Consider the following 18,809-nt stretch of genomic DNA (forward strand, 5'->3'; position numbering starts at 1 on the left):
CTTTTTTTTTTTAATTTATTTTATTGAATCATCAAGTGGAAAGTTACAAAGTTCTCAGGCTTATATCTCAGTTACACAATACTCAAACACCCATCCCTTCACCAGTGCCCATATTCCACTACCAATAAAAACAAAAACAAAAGCAAAAACAAAACAAACAAACAAACAAACAAACAAAAGAAAAAACAGTATACATCCCACCCCTCACCCCCCAACCCACCCCGTAGGTGAGTGATAATTTCACTTCCTTTTCTCTTTACCTTGATTACATTCCAGATTTCAACACATAACTCACTATTGTTAGAGTTTCAAAACAGACTCACTATTTTTGTTGGAATTTATCCCCTAAGAATACAGCTCTATTAACAGGGAAATATTTGATAATAAGTTTTCCACTGATGAGAATGAAGAGATAAAATGTCGCGTGGCCACAGTAGTGGCCGCGCGGTTTACAATTTCTGTATTATAGTAATTAAGTCCGCGAAGATTTAAGTTTGAAAATGAATCATTTCTCTTCCTGGAACAGCATGTAGCCAAAGTCAGTTCACAGTCTCCATACATGGGTGCAAGCACTTGCTGGAGCCCCAATTCCTAAAGCTGTCTCTGGTTCCCGCTCGTTCCACATCCACCGGCTGTACAGAGGCATGGGCACCGGGCCGAAAACCCGGCCGGCCGGAGCCGAGCACGGGCCCCGGCTGGGGCTGGCCCTGTATCCCGAGGCTGTTTCAAGTTCAAAGCACACATTTTTTTTTTTTTTCGCACCACAAGTTCATACCTTCTCAGTGGACCCACAAAATGTCGGACACCACGCCTTCTCCCGGAGGGGAGAGAGACCAAGAAGGAAGGTTATCTCCTCCGTTAGCCGGCGTGGGGCAAAAGCTTAGTTCACAGTCTCCACACATGGGTGCAAGCACTTGCTGGAACCCCAATTCCTAAAGCTGTCTCTGGTTCCCCCACACAGGACTTTTATTTGTTAGTCTTGCAATGCATTTTATTGTGTATAGTCTGTTTTTATTAATTTTATTTTAAAACTAAAATTATTTAAAAACTAATTCGGGAAACCAAGGTGCATTTTGGATTTTTTTTTCCTTTTTGGGTCACACCCGGTGATGCACAGGGGTTACTCCTGGCTCATGCACTCAGGAATTACTCCTGGCGGTGCTTGGGGGACCATTTGGGATGCTGGGAATCGAACCCGGGTTGGCTGCATGCAAGGCAAACACCCTACCCGCTGTGCTATCACTTCAGCCCCCACCAAGGTGCATTTTGGGATCAAAGGATCATAATTTTGAAACACAGACTCAAAAAATCTAAAACTAAAACAAAGTGGGACAAAGTTGAGAATTTTCATGGAGGTAAAATAGAAAACAAGGTAAGTGGTTAAACGGAGGTGATTAGTATTGATTCAACTATTCTGGGCTCCACATAGCTGGTTATTGATCCTCTAGACCCTCACTGCTTAAACTCTGGGTCAAGACCTTATATGGATGTTGGGGTTGCAAAAAATTGGCAATAGTCAAGGGTTTCTTTTGTGGGGCTGCGGGTTTGGGGTCACACCCATGGGAGCTCAGGGCTTACTCTAGACTGCACTCAGGGACCCCTCCTGGTGGGGGTCTGGGGATCAAACCAGGGCGAGTGCCTTTACTTGTTGTATTATCTTTCCAGCCCCAGTAGTAAAATTTTTCTAAACATGCAAAGACATAAAGAGTAATTCAAAACAAACTGCTGTGGAATCCTAGTGACACTCCCCTACGTTGCCCTTGGAGAAAAGGAGTTGTGAGTGGTGAAAGCCAAGACACCCACTCTGAAGGACGGAAGGAATCGAGATCCAACCGTTCTCCTGCTACAAGTGCATCAGCTCCTGACAGGGGGACTTTGAAATAGTGGTTTGTCCAACGATGCCTTAAAACAGCTGCTTCTGGGCTGGAGCCATAGCACGGTGGGTAAGGCCATGCCTTGCACGTGGCTGACCCAGGTTCGATTCCCAGCATCCCATATGGTCCCCCGAGCACCAACAGGGGTAATTCCTGAGTGCAGAGCCAGAAGTAACCCCTGAGCATCACCGGGTGTGGCCCAAAAAGCAAAAAAAGAAAAAAAAAAGCTGCTTCGGACAAAATTGCAGGGTTCCCAGCCTGGTCCCAGGGAGGCGAGTGGGTTGTAGCTTCTTTGAAGTGGCCCCCAGCAACGCTTCACTTGCTCATAAACGAATTCTGGGTTGAAACCTGAGGTTCTGTGCTTTCTCACGTGCTCTGCTGCTGGTTACGGAACAGGGCTGCAAAGTCCTAGAAGGCGAAGGGGACACAGCAGAGAGCTCTGGGCCCTGTCTGACACAGCGGTCAGATGCCCCGCCCGGGTGAGGGGCTGTGGCACTTTCTCTTAATAAGTCCTAAGACGGGAGAGAGGCTCACTGGGTCCACCTTCTCCCAGAGGGCCCCTCTTCTTCAGCTCTGCTGGGAGCACTTACCCGTGAGTCCCTGCTCAGAGATGAGTCCTCAACACTCTCCTCTTTCTCTTTGTAAACGATGTATTTATCCAGCTGTAGTTAGACTCTGCAGAATACACTGTATTGTGTATATGTTTTTGTTAATTTTATTTTTATGGAGGATATTTAGGTTGAGCTGCATTACATTTGCTTTGTGCTTTCTGGCTTATTTTACTTTGCGTCTTTCTGATTTTCCTTGATGCTCACAGCTCATTTCCTTCTGACTCAACTTTTTGTCCTATAGTTCTGTCCAAAATACTTCTTTGTTATGCTATAATTATTTAAAAAATAAGATTTAAGTTAGCCACTTTCAAACTTTTTATTATTCCCTTTGTAAAAAAAAAAAAAAACAAACAGAACAAACAGCTGTGGGACCAGAGATTTCTTTTTCACCATTAACCTGCTTGTCTTCAGGTGATCACTTGGTTTGTTAGAATGCAGGGCCGGAGGGAGTAGCGGTGAGTGTTCAGGAGAGAAAGATCGACGGCAGGGCTATTTCAGGGAAAGGGTCTTTTGTCTTTCCCGTGTTGTTCCAGATGTCTGTTTGAGATTTCCGGACTCTGGTTCTTATCTGTAGAAGACAGTTGCTTCATGCAGGCACACTTCAGAGAGGAAATCCCGGCTCCAGGTGGGGCTGGCCGGGGGCAGGAGGAAGGGAAGGCCGGGAGAGCAGTGGGCCGTAGAGTTGGTGGCGGTCAGGCTCCAGCACTGCGAGCTGAGGGCAGAAGGACCCGCCCAGCGTGTCGGGGACAGAAAAGGAGACTGCAGCCTGGAGACCGTGTCTGGGAGGAGCCTGAGCTGGCAAGACCAGCTCCAGGAGCACCGCTGTCTGCGGAATGCGGGCGAGTAAGAGCTGGTCCCCGGTGCCAGCCAGTGCACTGTGCGTGGGGCTTCCTGGGCAGAACCCTGTCGTACATTCTCAAAGTGCCCCAGAGTTCAGAATTTAGAGAGAAACATTCTGCTTTCTTTCTTTCTTTCTTTCTTTCTTTCTTTCTTTCTTTCTTTCTTTCTTTCTTTCTTTCTTTCTTTCTTTCTTTCTTTCTTTCTTTCTTTCTTTCTTTCTTTCTTTCTTTTTTAGGATTTCAAACGGTGTTTTTCTTTTTTTTTTTGCTTTTTGGGTCACACCCAGCGATGCTCAGGGGTTACTCCTGGCTTTGCACTCAGGAATCCCTCCTGGCAGTGCTTGGGGGACCATATGGGATGCCGGGGATCGAACCTGGGTCGGCCGCGTGCAAGGCAAACGCCCTACCCACTGTGCTATCGCTCCGGCCCTCTTTCTTTCTTTCTATCTTTCTTTCTTTTTTCAGTTTTTGGGTCACAGCCGGCAATGCTCAAAGCTTCCTCCTGGCTCTGCACTCAGGAGTCACTGCTGGTGGGCTTGGGGACCAGATGGCATGTTGGGGATCGAACCTGGGTCAACCACGTGCAAGGCAAGCATCCAACCCGCTGTGTTATCACTCCAACCCCCAGAGAAACAAATTTTGTTTTCTTGGAAAAATATATCAAAGAGAGATTTATTCAAAATCATATATATATATATATATTTTAAAGTCTCCAAATGTACACAAAATGTGGATGCCCTGAATTAATTGGCTAATCTGCTTACAGACAACTTGAGGAGAGAGATGGAGATTCCAAGGAAAAACTTCAAACTAAATTCTTTGACAATCGCTCACTTTTACATTTTCCCATATTTAGTCGGTTGGTAAGAATCATGTCACCTAGTCTATGGCACAAAAATTTAGTTGGAGAATCTAAAGTTTGGAGGGCTACTATCAGCATCAGCTACTGATTCCATCTTTTAGAAAATAGTTTGATATTATAAGTTTAGAGCTTTAAAAATTGAGATTTTTTTGTTAGAAAAAACAAACCCCTACGGTCAATCTTGCTTTCGTGCTCTCAGCTGATGACTGTCATCTGACAGAAGGCCTTAGAGGGGGGAGTACAAGCGCTGGGGCTGAGAGGCCAGAAAAGGAAAGGGATTTATCAGTGATAAAATAAGTGCGGATCAATTCTTGTTCTACAGACTTCTGTAGTTAGACATAATTTAGGGTCTTCAGTGATGCCGACGTCGACGCCTGCAGCTCCCAATAACTCCATGTCTCTCTCTCTGTGCCTCTGTCTCTGTCTCTATCTCTGTCTCTGTCTCTGTCTCTCTCTCTCTGCGGGTCTTTTCTTTCTTGGTGCCTAGTGAATGTTGCACATCTGATGTCCCCAGTGAAACTGAAGGTCTCTAAAGGAGCAAACAAAGTGAGCTTCCAGCTGTGAAGGTCCAGACACACTCCAGGAAGCGCAGGATGGAGGGAGAAGCTGTGACGGGGTCATTTAAGAGCCATCATCCCCCCCCCCCTCCCGGCAGCTGAGGGCCCCGAGGGCACCAGCTCTGCTTCCTTTCTGAACAGAAGCGGCTGGTGTGGCCGAGTGGGAGCAAGGCTTGGAGACAGAGTGATGGGTGTGTCACAGACGAGTGTCTTCAGGACGCTCTCTGCTCCTGCGGCCACCTCCTCGGGCCCCGTCACGGAGAGCACTGACCGCTGAGTCCCATCCTTCCCCGCCTCGCGCAGTCTCGCTCCTTCCAGAGACCTTGTGTGAAGAGTCTCCACTGACGCTTCGTTCTGTTGCCCGCTGACTCACACCCCAGGGGAACTCTGACCTTCCAGTTGACCCAAAGGGACTCTCATTTCTCAGAGCAGATGACCGAGAGCCAGGGGCCTGACTAGCCGCGAGCTACCTGCTCTCCCCACAAGATGAACAGCTGTTCAGCTGCTCCTGAGCACTGTCTTCCTCACAGGCGCGTCTCACTAGCTCCCCGCTGGGTAATTACCGCAGGATCCAAGGGAGAAGGGAAATGCTTGGGCCTCCCTTTCGAGGCCGAGTGGAGGCCGAGTGCTCCCCGAGCCTGTGGGAGGCGGGCGGCTCGTTGCTCTCCCGACACACACCTCGCCTGGCGCTTCAGGGCTCCCTCCCTGGTGGCGACCTCGTCTGTGTAAACCGTCAATCATTAATGGTTCAGCAAAACAGAGTTTTCAAAACTTTTAAATTTGATGTCCCTAAGTCCTATGATTTACACCCTTTTCTTTCTCTCTCTTTGGGTCACACCTGGCGATGCTCAGGGGTCACTCCTGGCTCTGCACTCAGGAATTACTCCTGGCGGTGCTCGGGGGACCATATGGGTTGCTGGGAATAGAACCCGGCTCGGCAGGGTGCAAGGCAAACGCCCTACCCGCTGTGCTGTCGCTCCAGCCCCGGTTTGCGACCTTCCCAAAGTTGCTCAGGGGCTTGGTGAGAGAGAGAGACAGGCCCCTCACAGGCCCCTCACAGGCCCGGGCCCCGCACGGCTGAGAGAGTAGAAAGAGAGACACCTTTACCAGCAGGCACAGCAGAGTCCTACCCTGGTCCTGCCCAGGTTGAAGGACTCTGGCTGGGCGGTTATGGTGGGGCTGATTACATGCCCCCACTGCTTCTCTCCCAGGCTGTGGATGTGAGGTCACCTGGGGACACGGGACAGGACAAGGGCTAAGGCCCCGGTCCCACCTCCCGCGGCACCCAGTGCCCTGAGCATCACCGGGAGCGGCCCCCTGAGTACCCAGATGTGCCCCCCCCCCCATGAAGAGAACAAAACCCTTGTTGCAGCATCACAGCAGACGGTGCTGGCGGGATGCAGCATTTCTTCCCTGCTCACACGGGGGCCCGCGGGGGCCGTGGGCTCTGCCTGGGAGAAGGCGAAGCGGCAGAGCCCTGGAGGGTGCCCGCGAGCTCTGTCCTCTCAGCCCGAGCCTTCCTGGGGACCCACACGAGAGGCGGCCGCTCTCTGTATTTCAGCTTGATGGTTCGACCTCCCTCTACCCCTCGGCTGGTTGTGACGGGGTCACTCTGGCTGGTTGCCCGGGAGCCTGCGGTATTGCCGACCAACCGGCCCCCAGTGCAAACCCCGCGGCCAGACTGCCGGTGCCTCCAGCTCAAGGCGTTTGTGTAGTCAGACTCGGAGGCCGCACCTCCGTGTCACAGCAGTGGACGTCTCCCCTGGACGTGTGACTCTGCTCTTGGGCAGGACAGGGGACGCAGCAGTGACCACACTTGCCTTCGAGAGGCCCCGTGTGAGCCTGGTCCCGGAGCTCCTCCTCCCTGGCCGAGCAGGAGTGGGGAGGACCCCATCACCAGCACGTGAGACCCCCAAACCAACACAGCCTGCATCCTGGTGCCAGACGCAGAAGCCACAAAGCTACACGCACGACTGTGCATTCAGAGTCTCGGTGGAGAGACGCCGGCGCGTGGCGGAGCTGAGGGGCACGGTCAGGGCTCGGGGAGCCTCCCCTGCCCAGGCTTTCTTCCAGAGGCCCTGCCAGCCCCACCCAGTGCGTTGGGCCTTGTGTGGGTGAAGGACAGCTCAGCGGAAAGGTAGCTCAACACAGGCAGGCAGGAGGCCTGGGCGAGACTCAGCAGCACCCGGGCCCTGAGCAGAGGGTCTGCAAGCAGCGGGATCAGTCCCCAAGGGCTCTGTCCTTCTCGCAGCCTCACGGGGAGCAGCCGTGCGTGCCCTGCCCTGAGCTCTGGGACCTGTGAGAGGGAGTCGATACCTGTACCAAGATGCACCAAGATGCACCACGACTCACCTTATCATTCTTTGATGCTGAAATAGGCTATTGCTAACTAAATGCAATCCCCTCGATTCTCGGCCCGGCGTGAGCCCTGCTTGCAGCCCAGCAATCCTTCATGTCCTGGTTCTAATAAATCACCGAGGAACCGGGCGGAGACGTCGCCCTGAGCTGCTGACAAGGTGACGGGGCGGGGGCACCCCCCCTTCCTCGCCCACATCACCTCCTCATCCTGAGCACCGAGCCTGGCAACAACCAAGGTGTCCTCCAAGGGGCCAGAGACCCGACCCCAAGCATGGGTTGGGGCTGAGGGGCGGGAGTGTCGAAACTACCGTTAAGGGCCTGAGAGCTGCTGTAGCCGTGATGCAAGGTCGGGTTTGGAAAGCCCTGGAATCACAACCACGTTGGAAAGGCCCCACGTGGTCTAAACTAGGACACAAGCTAAAGGCAGATTCCAGTGACCAGCACTTTATTCCTGGCCCAACAGCCAGCTCGGGCGTGAGGGGGACGCCTGCATTTTGCCTGATGTGTTTCTTCCCTTTCTTTCCCAGCATGCTGGCAGGCACCCGCTCAGGTGATTTCCTATGTGAATCCTAGGAAGGATGATCTCATTGCGGTTTCTTGTTTAACCATCGGGACTTTGTGATCTGGCTAGAGCTGTTCTCTGTGAACCTGCAGCTCTCGGCTAACCGTCAGGCTCGGGTTGAAAGTGGGATGTGGCCCCGTGTTTAATGAACAAGGGAAGAGGTCTGTGGTCTGTGAACGTGTCTTTCCTTGCTTCTCTAAGCAGTCTCCCCAGGCCTCTGGGGACAGTGTTGTCCACTCTGGCCTCCACTGGCCCCTGGGCTGGCCAGTGCTTGAGTACGGCTCATCTGAATGGGTCTGCAAGATGCACCCGGATTTCCAGAATTTCACAGGAAGAAGGAAAAGTAAATATCCCATTAATAATCCTTCATGTTGATCCCACGTGCAATGAAATGTGTGCAACTTAGAAGTTTAATCAGTATCTATTAATTCAGGGATGGGGATTTAGCTCAGCTGCAGAGTACCTATCTCACACAGTGAGGCCCTGAGCTCAATCCCCAACAACTCCTGAGATTACTTAAATCAATCTTACCTATCTATTCTAGAATATTCTGTGTAGCTACCCAGAAGCGTAATATTACAAATGGTTTGCATGATCTTTCTACGTGATGGTGCTGCTGTCTTGAGCCTCTCAGGATACTGAAGGGCCTGGTTGTCTGGGGAAGAGAGACCAGGACGGCCCTGGCCGAGGCTGCGGACTCACAGACACCTAAGATCCGTCACGTCCAGAGAGCCAGGCTGGAGCTGAGGCTACGACTCGGAAGCTCGTCGGTCTTGTACGAACGTTCTTATTGGGTTTGCTTACATGTGTGTGTGGCTTAGGTGACGGTATTGACTTGGGTGGTTGTTCAATAACTCAGAAGTGGTTACGCAGACCCGACTCCACCGCCCCGTCATGCTCCCTCCAATCAGGAAGCTCACACTGGGTATCCTGACCAGACTCAGTGTCAGCAGAGGGTCAGGCAGGGAATGAGGTGGGTGTTCAGCCCCTCACCCCTGCACGCAGCAGCCCCCTCCTCTCCGCAGGATTCTGGAGTGAGCACCAACGCTCCCGCAGGCCGAAAGGGACTCTGAGAACCAGGCAATGGCTGCCCAGAGCCCGTGGCACTGGACGGCATCACCGCATCTGACTCTCGCGCTGGAATGAACCAGAGTCAGTTCAGTCTCCAGCTGCCGCGCCCGCACCTGGGTGTTTAACATCCTCTGCGCCCATCCCCAGGGGTCAGCGGCGAGAAAGGACTGTGACCAGACTCCAGCAATGGAAGGTCCAGTCACAGGGCCCCGGGTTCTGGACGTCCCCACCGCCCTTTCCTGTTTGGGATTTCGTGTTTATTTTGGACAGAAGAGTACCAGCATACTAACATCAGGGAAAGCTGGCTGAACAGATTTGGTGCAAATTATATAAAATATTCTTACAATATCAGTTTTTCAATCCGTGCTATACTTGTTTGAAACAAGAGAAAGATTAACTTTAAAAAAATATGCTTTAGGGGCTGGAGAGATAGCCCAGTCCTTAAAAAAAGAAAAAAGAAAGAAAATGTGCTTTCGGTATCATGATTTAAATAGGGTTAATGTTTGTGATTGTGATGTTTGTAGATGCTACTGCATCTACACCTGGCCACGTGCTACTTCTGTCTTTTTTTTCTTCTTTTGCTTTTTGGGTCACACCCGGCAATGCACAGGGGTTACTCCTGGCTCTGCACTCAGGAATCACTCCTGGCAGTGCCCGGGGACCATATGGGATGCTGGGAATCGAACCCGGGTCAGCTGTGTGCAAGGCAAACGCCCTACCTGCTGTACTATCGCTCCAGTCCCTCCGGATTAAATTCTTGAGGCCTCCCACCCGAGGTAAAAGGCAGGCGATTTCCTGGTCCTTTCAGAAAAGTGAATTCTCGCCCCTCCCCCAGCCTGCGTTTCCTCCTGCCAATCTCTTGGGCTTCCTGGAGCACTTCTTTGGTGTGTTTTGTTGGTTTGGCTGGAGGGCAACCCCGGGACGCTCAGAGGCTTCTCCTGGCTGGGCTCAGGGGACCCTGCAGGGCGGGGGTCAAACTCGGGCCTCTTGGGGCAGAGCCAACTGGAACTGGTGTAGGCAGGTAGACAGGGAAAGGCCCTGGACAGTGACAGGTCGGAAAAACTCCTGGGAGGAAAACGCCAAGGCTGACCCCCTTGTGGATACGATAAGACCTTGAGCAGGGACCCTCCCCATGAAGGAAATCCCTCCAATTCCCTCGGACCTCTCCTCAATCTGATTAACTTTAGTGATTGGGCCCAAAGAAGACCGTCACCCCTCCCAGCCTCCCTGGCAACAGGCTTTTACCTGGGAAGGAGCCCCACGTGGGGGCAGGCTGGAGAAACCCTCTAAAGGCCACCTTGAACCAAGGAAGGGCGCGCATGTGATGCCCCAGCCCATGTGCCCGCATCTCCCCTCTTGAGAGGTGCACCTTCATGCTTCCGCGTCTAATGCTGAGGGGTGTGGGGGCTCTCCCCGCTCTTGGAGAAGCCCGCGTTCTCTCTTGGGTCTCTCTCTCTCTCTCTCTCTCTCTCTCTCTCTCTCTCTCTCTCTCTCCCCTCAAAACTCCTTCAAATAAGTCTGTTTACTTCATTGCTTGTCTGCTCCTGAAATTCCCTTAGAGGCGGGTGGGGAGAAAGTGACCGGCTCTCGTCGTGGCCCTCTGCCTTTGTCTTCTGAAGAGTGCAGGGCAAGTCAGTGAAGGGAGTGGCCTCGAGGGCAGCAAGAGGGGGACTCTCCGGGCTACTCAGTCACCCAGGGAGACACAAGCACTGCCTGCGATGTCCCGGGACGTTTCCGAACAGTCCATAGTCAGTGACATTTTATGCAGCTGCTTTGAAATCCGCAGCATTTTGATAGGCCCCAAGCAACCCACCCGCCTCCGCTGCCCCTAATTCCGGAGATGCCAGGGTCATTGCAGCGAGGGGTCGGCCCCTGCCCCCAGCCGTGCCTTCCCGGCAAGGTTCAGAGGAGGGGAGGGGAGGGGAGGGTGGGCTGGGCCCCGGGCTGGGCATCTGCACCAAGGATGGGAGTCTCGAGGGAGGGAGCCTGTCTCGGCAGGGAAGGGAGCCTGCTGGGGCTCGGAGATGCAGGACACTCCTGAAGGAGGCCAGCAGGGCCCTGGGGAGTGGGAGCAGAGCACGCTGCAGGAGGCTCACCCGCAGAGACCCGCCTCTCTGGAAGCAGAGACACTTCCTGTGCCCAGGCTGGAGCCACCTGCGAGCAGGGCTTGGGGTCAGCACTGCAGAGGGAACAGGCTCCTGCGGACCCCTGGGCTCCCCACTCTCCTCTGGTTCCCCTCCTGGACCCCCGGGGCTCCCCACTCTCCTCTGGTTCCCCTCCCGGACCCCCGTGGCCCCCCACTCTCCTCTGCCCATCCCCGCTTGCTCTCCACACCTTTGAGCAAGGGGCTCGGTTTTCCTGGATCTGAACTTGGGCTGAGTGGGTCATTGGTTCACTGGGATGAGCCGAGCGCGGGGACACTCTAGGAGACCAGTGTCCCTCACTCAGGCCCCTTCCCGGCCACGCGTCAGCCGAGACACAGGCTCAGCTTCTCTGTTGGTTTTCTTTCTTTCCCCTACCTTTGTTTCCTCTCCTGCTAACCATCGTGCTTTTTTCACAGAGTCCACGAATCATTTTTGTTGATTGTTTTTCTTCACATTCTCTAGATGATCTTCACATGGTAATTGTCATTCACTCCCTCATCTATTTTACTGAGTTATCTCCAGCTCTCCCCTGTTGTCCCCAAAGATAAGATTCCTGTAGATAGCTGACTGGTTTCCCTTACGTATGAATACATGTTCCCTGCCTGCTTAGTCCCCCTGCAGCGTGGAACGCCTTCAAGAGTGTCAGAGAAGTGGTTAAAAGGACGAAGAACCTCCGGCTCTGGGCACATCTTTTCGACTCCACCGTTAGACCTGGGCCCTACGTAAACAGGATGAGAATGATGAGAACGCTATTCACTATTCCGAAAGAGCTATGCTAGCAGTATCACGTTTCACTCAAATGAGAGAAGGGATCCTGAGTTCTGACCTCGGTCAACGGTCAAGAATCAGGGACACTGTCTCCTTTGCCAAGATGTTAAAAATCAGATGGGCTGGACACATTATGCGATTCAGAGACGACCGGTGGACTAGAGCTGTTACCAACTGGATTCCATGGGACGTCAAAAGACCGTGTGGCCGCCCACCTACGAGATGGTCAGACTTCTTCGTCAAAACCCTGAATGAACGGTTTGAGGCTCTTCCTGTTCCTGAAGTGAGCAGACACCATTGGGCTACACTAGCACGTGACAGGGACAAGTGGAGACGTTACTGGCGCCCGCTCGAGCAAATTGAAGATCAAGGGGATGACAAGTGATACAAGTGCCTTCTTAGTTGATGGGAATTTGGGTTGATTCTGTGTTTCTGATATTGTGAATAGTGGTTTTTATGAACATAGAGGTATAAAGATTCGTTTGAATATTTTCATGTTCTTTGGATGAACGCTAAGAGTGATATTATTGGTTGTAAGAATTTCCATTTTAAGTTTTTTTTTTTTTTGGCCTTTTGGGTCACACCTGGCAATGCACAGGGGTTACTCTGGCTCATGCACTCAGGAATCACCCCTGGCAGTGCTCAGAGGACCATATGGGATGCTGGGAATCGAACCCGGGTCGGCCGCGTGCAAGGCAAACGCCCTCCCCGCTGTGCTATCACTCCAGCCCCTCCATTTAAGTTTTAAAGGAACAGCCGGATTATTTTCCCCAGACACGGCCCCAGATCCCCCTCCCCCTCCCCCCCCCCCGCCATCCGTGTATTTTCTGGTGCCCCTCCCCCACTCTCCACAGCACGTGGATCTCTATTTTGGATACAGCCGTTTCCCACCACCTCTCGGACGCGCACTTCTCTGATAAGTGAAGTCACTCTTTCCCTGGACCCGAGGGTCGTCTGCTCAGGTCTTCCATCCTCTCTTTAGACGGGTGTTCGCTCATCTGTCTCTGCCATTGCTGCGTGTGTCTTGGCGTCGCCCTCCTCAGATGCACCTTCCCCTTCGCTGGCGCCTGAACACATAAACCTCTTCCTTCCTTCTGAGCCACCCGCACGCTCCGGGCGGCTCCGGACTCCAGCCCCCGAGCACTGTGCTCCTGCACCTGGTCCTCCCCAGCCCGAGAACAGGAGCTTCGAGGGATGCAGGTAAAATGGCCAAATAGGGTTCTTTGGTTGCTGGCCTACTTTATGAAGCAGTTACATTTTATTCAATGCAGAAAATACTAAATCCACAAATCACACAATTGAACCACCGGGAAGGTACTTTGTCATCCCTGGACTCACTCAAGACTTCCGTTGCTTTCCCGGAAGACAGTCTTCATTCCAACATGAGTTGCTTGTCTGAGGGAAGGACTTCTCAGGCCTCCAGGTGGTGCTTAGGAGACGGGGATCCCGCCCCAGGCTCCTGCCTCCGGGGCTGGGTCCGGGAGGGGTGCGGCTGGCCAGCCCTCCTGTGCCTGGACGACCTGGGCCACACCCAGTGCTTCTCAGCACCTCCAGGGTTGCTTCCCGGGCGCCCAGGAACCGTGTGGTGCCAGAGACCCAACTGGGGCCGGCCACGCGCGAGGCACGTGCCCCAGGTCCTGTCCCGTCCCAGCCCAGATGGCAATCTGCGCCCCACCTGTGGACGCTTGTTTTTATACCATCAGGCTCCACCTCCTGCGAGCTGCATGCCTCAGCCCTCCCAACAGTGCTCACTTTTCCATTTTACCTGCAGGAATGTCCCAAGGCAGGGTCGGGGCAAAGCTGCCTCTGGAGCTCTGCGGAGGAACAAGCCCTGCTCGTGCCGCCTTCCCTGACCCCTGACGGAAAGGAAGCTTCCCCGGCGTTCTGCGACCTCCTGCCAGTCACGGCAGGGAGCTGAACCGCGGCCAAGCCAGGCCCGTGACAGTGAGTCCCGCACCCGTGTTCGCTTTACCTGCACCCTCCAGAGCCGCGCACAGACCCCGGGGCGAGGTGAGGGTGAGGGAGAGGGAACATGCCCCCCCACCCCGTGCCGCCCCCTCAGCCTTCCTTGGTGCTCCTGACGGCAACATGACGATATTCCCACTCGGGTCTGCCCCACACGTCCAGGGAGGCGGCTGAGGTGCACCAGGTCCCCTGCTGGGGGCCCTGCACCCCCAGCCCTAAAGGACCTTGTGAAGAGCCTTTTCTGAAAATGCAGGGAAGCTGCTGATGCCTCTCTGCTCTCCGGGTCATTCTCCTGTTTCCTCTGTCCCCAGGGAGAGGGAGCAGGGACCAGGCGCACGTGCCCTGCCGTGAGCGAGATGCCCGGCGGCACCGTCAACTCCAGCGGGTGCTCCCCAGAGAGACGGAATCCCTCCTCTAGAGACGATAGACACGGCACGGGAAGGCTCTTCAGGCAGGAAGTGAGAACGAGGGCTGGGAGAGGACTCGGGGGCCAAGCCACGCCATTAACCCTGACTCCATCCCGCACCACGTCTGGTGCCCTGAGCACAGAGCTAGGAGCAGCGGAGAGCACTGTCCGCTGTGGCCTCACACCCTGAGCCCAGGGCCCTGCACGCGCCAGGAAGCCGGGAAAGTGCCGCCTGCTTCCGCTGTTCTGGCCGTGATGCGTTTTCTTCCCCTGCGTATCGGTGCTATCTGGGGGCCGTGGCTTGGTTGTCCTCCTGGAGGGAGCCCCACTCTCCCGACGGCTGCGGGCCCTGCCCAGGGCCCTCGGCTCACCTGCGGCCTGGGGCCGGGGCCCAGAGGGGAGCGAGAGGCCTGAGTTTTGGCTTTCTTGGCTGATGAGGACGAGAAGAGGAAATGTGGGGCAGTGTGGGGGGCTGATTAGCATACTACCTGGGTCCTGGAGGGCTCACGGTACCCGTACCGCTCAGTAATCTGGCCCTGTGCACAGCTGGGGTCAGTGCTGGGGTGCTCCTGGGGTTCCTCTCCCTCTCCCTCCCCCTCCCCCTCCCCTCCCCCTCCCCCTCCCCCTCCCCCTCTCCCTCTTCCCTCTCTCTCCCCTCCCCTCCCCTCCCCCTCCCCTCCCCCTCCCCTCTCCCTCTCCCTCCCCCTCTCTCTCCCCTCCCCCTCCCCTCCCTCTCCCCTCTCCCTCCCCCTCCCCTCCCCCTCCCCTCCTCCTCCCCTCTCCCTCCCCCTCTCTCTCCCCTCCCCCTTCCCTCCTCCTCCCCTCCCCCTCCCCTCTCCCTCTCCCTCCCCCTCTCTCTCCCCTCCCCCTCCCCTCTCCCTCTCCCTCCCCCTCTCTCTCCCCTCCCCCTTCCCCTCCCCCTCCCCTCTCCCTCTCCCTCCCCCCTCCCCTTCCCCCTCCCCCTCTCCCTTTCCCTCTCCCTCTCCCTTTCCCTCTCCCTCTCCCTCCCCCCTCCCCTTCCCCCTCCCCCTCTCCCTCTCCCTCTCCCTCTCCCTCTCCCTCTCCCTCTCCCTCTCCCTCTCCCTCCCCCTCCCCCTCCCCCTCCCCCTCTCCCTCTCCCTCTCCCTCTCCCTCTCCCTCTCCCTCTCCCTCTCCCTCTCCCTCTCCCTCTCCCTCTCCCTCTCCCTCTCCCTCTCCCTCTCCCTCTCCCTCTCCCTCTCCCTCTCCCTCTCCCTCTCCCTCTCCCTCTCCCTCTCCCTCTCCCTCTCCCTCTCCCTCTCCCTCTCCCTCTCCCTCTCCCTCTCCCTCTCCCTCTCCCTCTCCCTCTCCCCCTCCCCCTCCCTCTCCCCCTGCCTGCCCTCTCAAGGCTCCGAGCTGCTCTGTAGCCTGGGAGCTGGAGACCTTTTCCTTCCCGCTGAGCCTTTCTCTGCTCTGGCCTCTCTTGCCCTCCTGCAGTGAGCCAGAGGCAAGTATATAGGTCACCGCACACACACCCCCTCCCACCCTGCTGAGACTCAGCCAGGGGGAGCCGTGGCTGCTGATGTGATTGGTCACGCCGGGCTGCCTTCAGTGCCGGGGCTGGGCCGTGCATCTCCCAGCTCACTCTCCTGAGACAGTGTCTGCCACGTCCCCTGTCCCCTCGCTGGTCTGGGTCCAGAGGGGCGGGAAGGCTGAGCTGGCTCCTGGGGATCCCTCCCGGAGGGTCTGCGGAAGGGAGCCCTGGGAGCAGGTGTGGAATCTCCGGCCAGCGGGATCTGCGGTCAGATGCGTGAGACCCCCGTGTGCGCCCTGAGGCCAAAGACTCACTGTCCACAGCGACTGATGCTCAGGGCTTCCTCCTGGTTCTGTGCTCAGGAATCACTCCTGGGGCTCGAGGACTGTATGGGGTGCTGGGACTGAACCCCGGTTGGCCACAAGCTAGGCACACGTCCTGCCCACTGTACTATCTTTCCGGCCCCCGGAGACTCACTGTCTTATGATGCTATTTATTGACTAATCTTTGGACTTATAGGCAAAGTCTATGTTAGGGAGAGAGCCCTGATTTTTATTTTTTTGCCTTTTTTTTGGGGGGGGTCACACCCAGAGATGCTCAGGGGTTACTCCTGGCTCTGCACTCAGGAATCACCCCTGGCAGTGCTCGGGGGACCATATGGGTTGCTGGGAATCGAACCCGGCTCAAACGCCCTACCCGCTGTGCTGTCTCTCCAGCCCCCGAGAGCCCTGATTTACGTTCCCCGCACGAGGGACGCAGAGGCCGGCCACACTTGCTGGCCATGTGCTTTGGGGAGATCCTTGTCACTTCCCGGAGGTGTGGTCCTTCCTGTGAGTGGAGTCAGGCACTGGGTCCTGCAGTTAGGCGGGGGCTGACTCAGCCCCCGAGCGGCTCTGTAGCTCACCCCGTGCTTGGTGGGCTCCCCCGCCAGGCATTGCTGCTCCTTGCACCCGTGGCTTAGTTCACCTGCAGGACCAGGCACTGACGGTTCTGTGGGGCTGGCGTGGGCGTGTGCAGGTGTGACCGAGAGTGTTTGTACAGGCCCTGACTCCACCCCCGCCCCCGCCAGCTTCCTCTCACTCTGCGCGTGGCCCGGTCTTGTCACATCTCACTCTGTTCCCCTTGGAGGGGGAGCATCTTGGTTGTTTTTTTTTTTTTTTTGCTTTTTGGGTCACATCTGGCAATGCACAGGGGTTATTCCTGGCTCTGCACTCAGGAATTACCCCTGGCAGTGCTCAGGGGACCATATGGGATGCTGGGATTCGAACCCAGGTTGGCCGCGTGCAAGGCCCTACCTGCTGTGCTATCGCTCCAGCCCCGGGGGAGCATCTTGGGAAGCTACTTCTCACTCAGTCCTGCTTCAGCCGGACCCGAGGACAGGCTGGTGCCCCCGGGGACACGGTGCTGATGGCGGGTGTGCCGAGACAACCTCGTACCCTGAATATCGTCACTGAGCGGGTAAGCCACAGCCGCTACGTTAGAGTTCACGTAAATAAAAAACAAGACCAACTTCTGGCAGAAAAGAAACCGCGTCCGCCCTCACGACTGGAACGTGCCCTCCCCCACGCTCTCCTGCCCTCTGGCCCAGAGCCTGTCCTGGCACGGCTGCGGTCGTGCCCGTCCCACCGAGGGGCCCTGGGTTAGGGCGTCAGGGCTGGACGCCAGTTCTGGGGAAGGCTGTTTCCTCCACAGCCCGCCAGTTCCCCTGCCCTCCCGCGGAGCACTGCAGGTGTAGTGGATGCGGAAGGCGGTTACCAGGCGAGGGTGATGAACACGTTCCTGTCTCACATCACTGGACTCTCCTGTGCTTGTCATCAACTTCAAACCTGGGGTGAGCGTCCTCCATTTCCCCACTTGCCTGGCGCGCAAGGCCTGGGACTTCCTCTGGCGGAAACTGCCCCCTCACTTATGCCCCCTCATTGAGTCACTGGAGCTTCCCTTGGGTGGCCTCCCTCAGCGGAGTGCACAGCACAACCTCTCTGGGCCACTCGCCAGCCTCAGGATGCCAAGACCTTGATTTGCTTCTCTGGGGTTGCTCTCTCCTCTGCAAACGGGGATAGGGTTCGAGAAGAGGAAATGCGGGGCAGTGTGGGGGCTGATTAGCATACCACCTGGGTCTGGGAGAGCTCAGGGTACCCTGTGGACAGCTGGGGTCAGCGCTGGCTGCTCCTGGGCTCCCACAGAGCGTGTGTGCTGTGCACTGATGATTACCCACGAGTGTGGTTGTGGTGGGTGCTGTCTAGGCTTGTGGCTCCTCAGTGTGGCAGAGAAAGGATGATCTCGCATCAGGCCCCGGGAACAAGGCCCAGCCAGACTCTCTGGATCCCCCTTTGGTTTCTAGTCTTTTAATTTTGCTGTGTCAATTCTCTTTTTCCTTATATTTCTGTTCCCAAGGATGTGCTGTAGATAACAAAACTAATTTATTTCCAAGGGAGTGTTGTGAATTTCCTTTTCTTTTAGAGCTTCTCGCCATCAGCTCTTGGAGCTCCGCACGGGGCATATCGTCAAGGTTTGACATGTAAAATGCATCCGGGTCAAACAAACGTCTCAGTCTCAGGATTTGGGAAAAGTGATTCATTAAGCCCTTTCTTTAAGAGAGATGGTTCAAAGTTATCTCTTGTCCTACTTTCTACCCACAGGGTCCTTGGGGATGTGGGTCTGTTCTGCTGGAAATCTGAGCATGTGCTGACGGAGTTCTTCTCCCGAGCCTCTGGCTGATAAGAAGGGGCCGGAGTTCGCTGCAGGGTCACCACTGCAGGGCCCTTCTCCTGCCGGAGCCGAGGGGGCCTGAGCTGGCCTCTGCCCGGCCTTCTGGCTGCTTCTCACTGGCCCATCCACGACAGAGACGTCCCTGGTGCAGGTTCAGAAACCGCCTCCTTGGTCTCCAGGTGGCCGGCCCTGGGGGCCTGCAGCCCCACAGCCGCGTCCTCCCCACCCTGAGCCCACCCCCTAAGCCCACCTCCTGAGCCCACCCCCTGCAGAGCTGTTCTTCCCGGGGGCAGGGGGCGGGCAGTGGGGGATACCAGCCAGGGGTCTATGCTGGGAGGCAGCGGAGACCAGGCGTGGTACCAGGATTCAAACCCGGGTGCCGTCCTGTGCCAGGCAAGTGCCAACCTCACACGGGCCCTGCTGCACGGCTCATCAAGGACCACCCACGGCCTACTGGGCCCTCCAGGGCCCCCTGAAGGCAGCTCTTCCCTGGGGGGCTCACGGAAACGGTACTTGATGTACTGGCCGATGGGTTCTCCACTTGCAGGGCCGCCTGCCTCTGAGGCAGGAAGCGACCTCCCGTGTGCCGTC

General features: G+C 55.8%; 1 long non-coding RNA gene across 1 annotated transcript; it reads left to right on the forward strand.

Moving 5' to 3' along the window:
• Positions 1-13,928: 13,928 nt before the first annotated feature.
• Positions 13,929-18,531, forward strand: LOC129405531 (uncharacterized). Its single transcript, XR_008630629.1, has 3 exons — positions 13,929-14,069; positions 16,825-17,340; positions 18,149-18,531. It is a non-coding gene; the product is annotated as an uncharacterized LOC129405531 (long non-coding RNA).
• The last annotated feature ends 278 nt before the right edge of the window (positions 18,532-18,809 follow it).

The sequence above is a fragment of the Sorex araneus genome, chromosome 6 (genome assembly GCF_027595985.1).
Source record: "Sorex araneus isolate mSorAra2 chromosome 6, mSorAra2.pri, whole genome shotgun sequence".
NCBI lineage: Eukaryota > Metazoa > Chordata > Mammalia > Eulipotyphla > Soricidae > Sorex > Sorex araneus.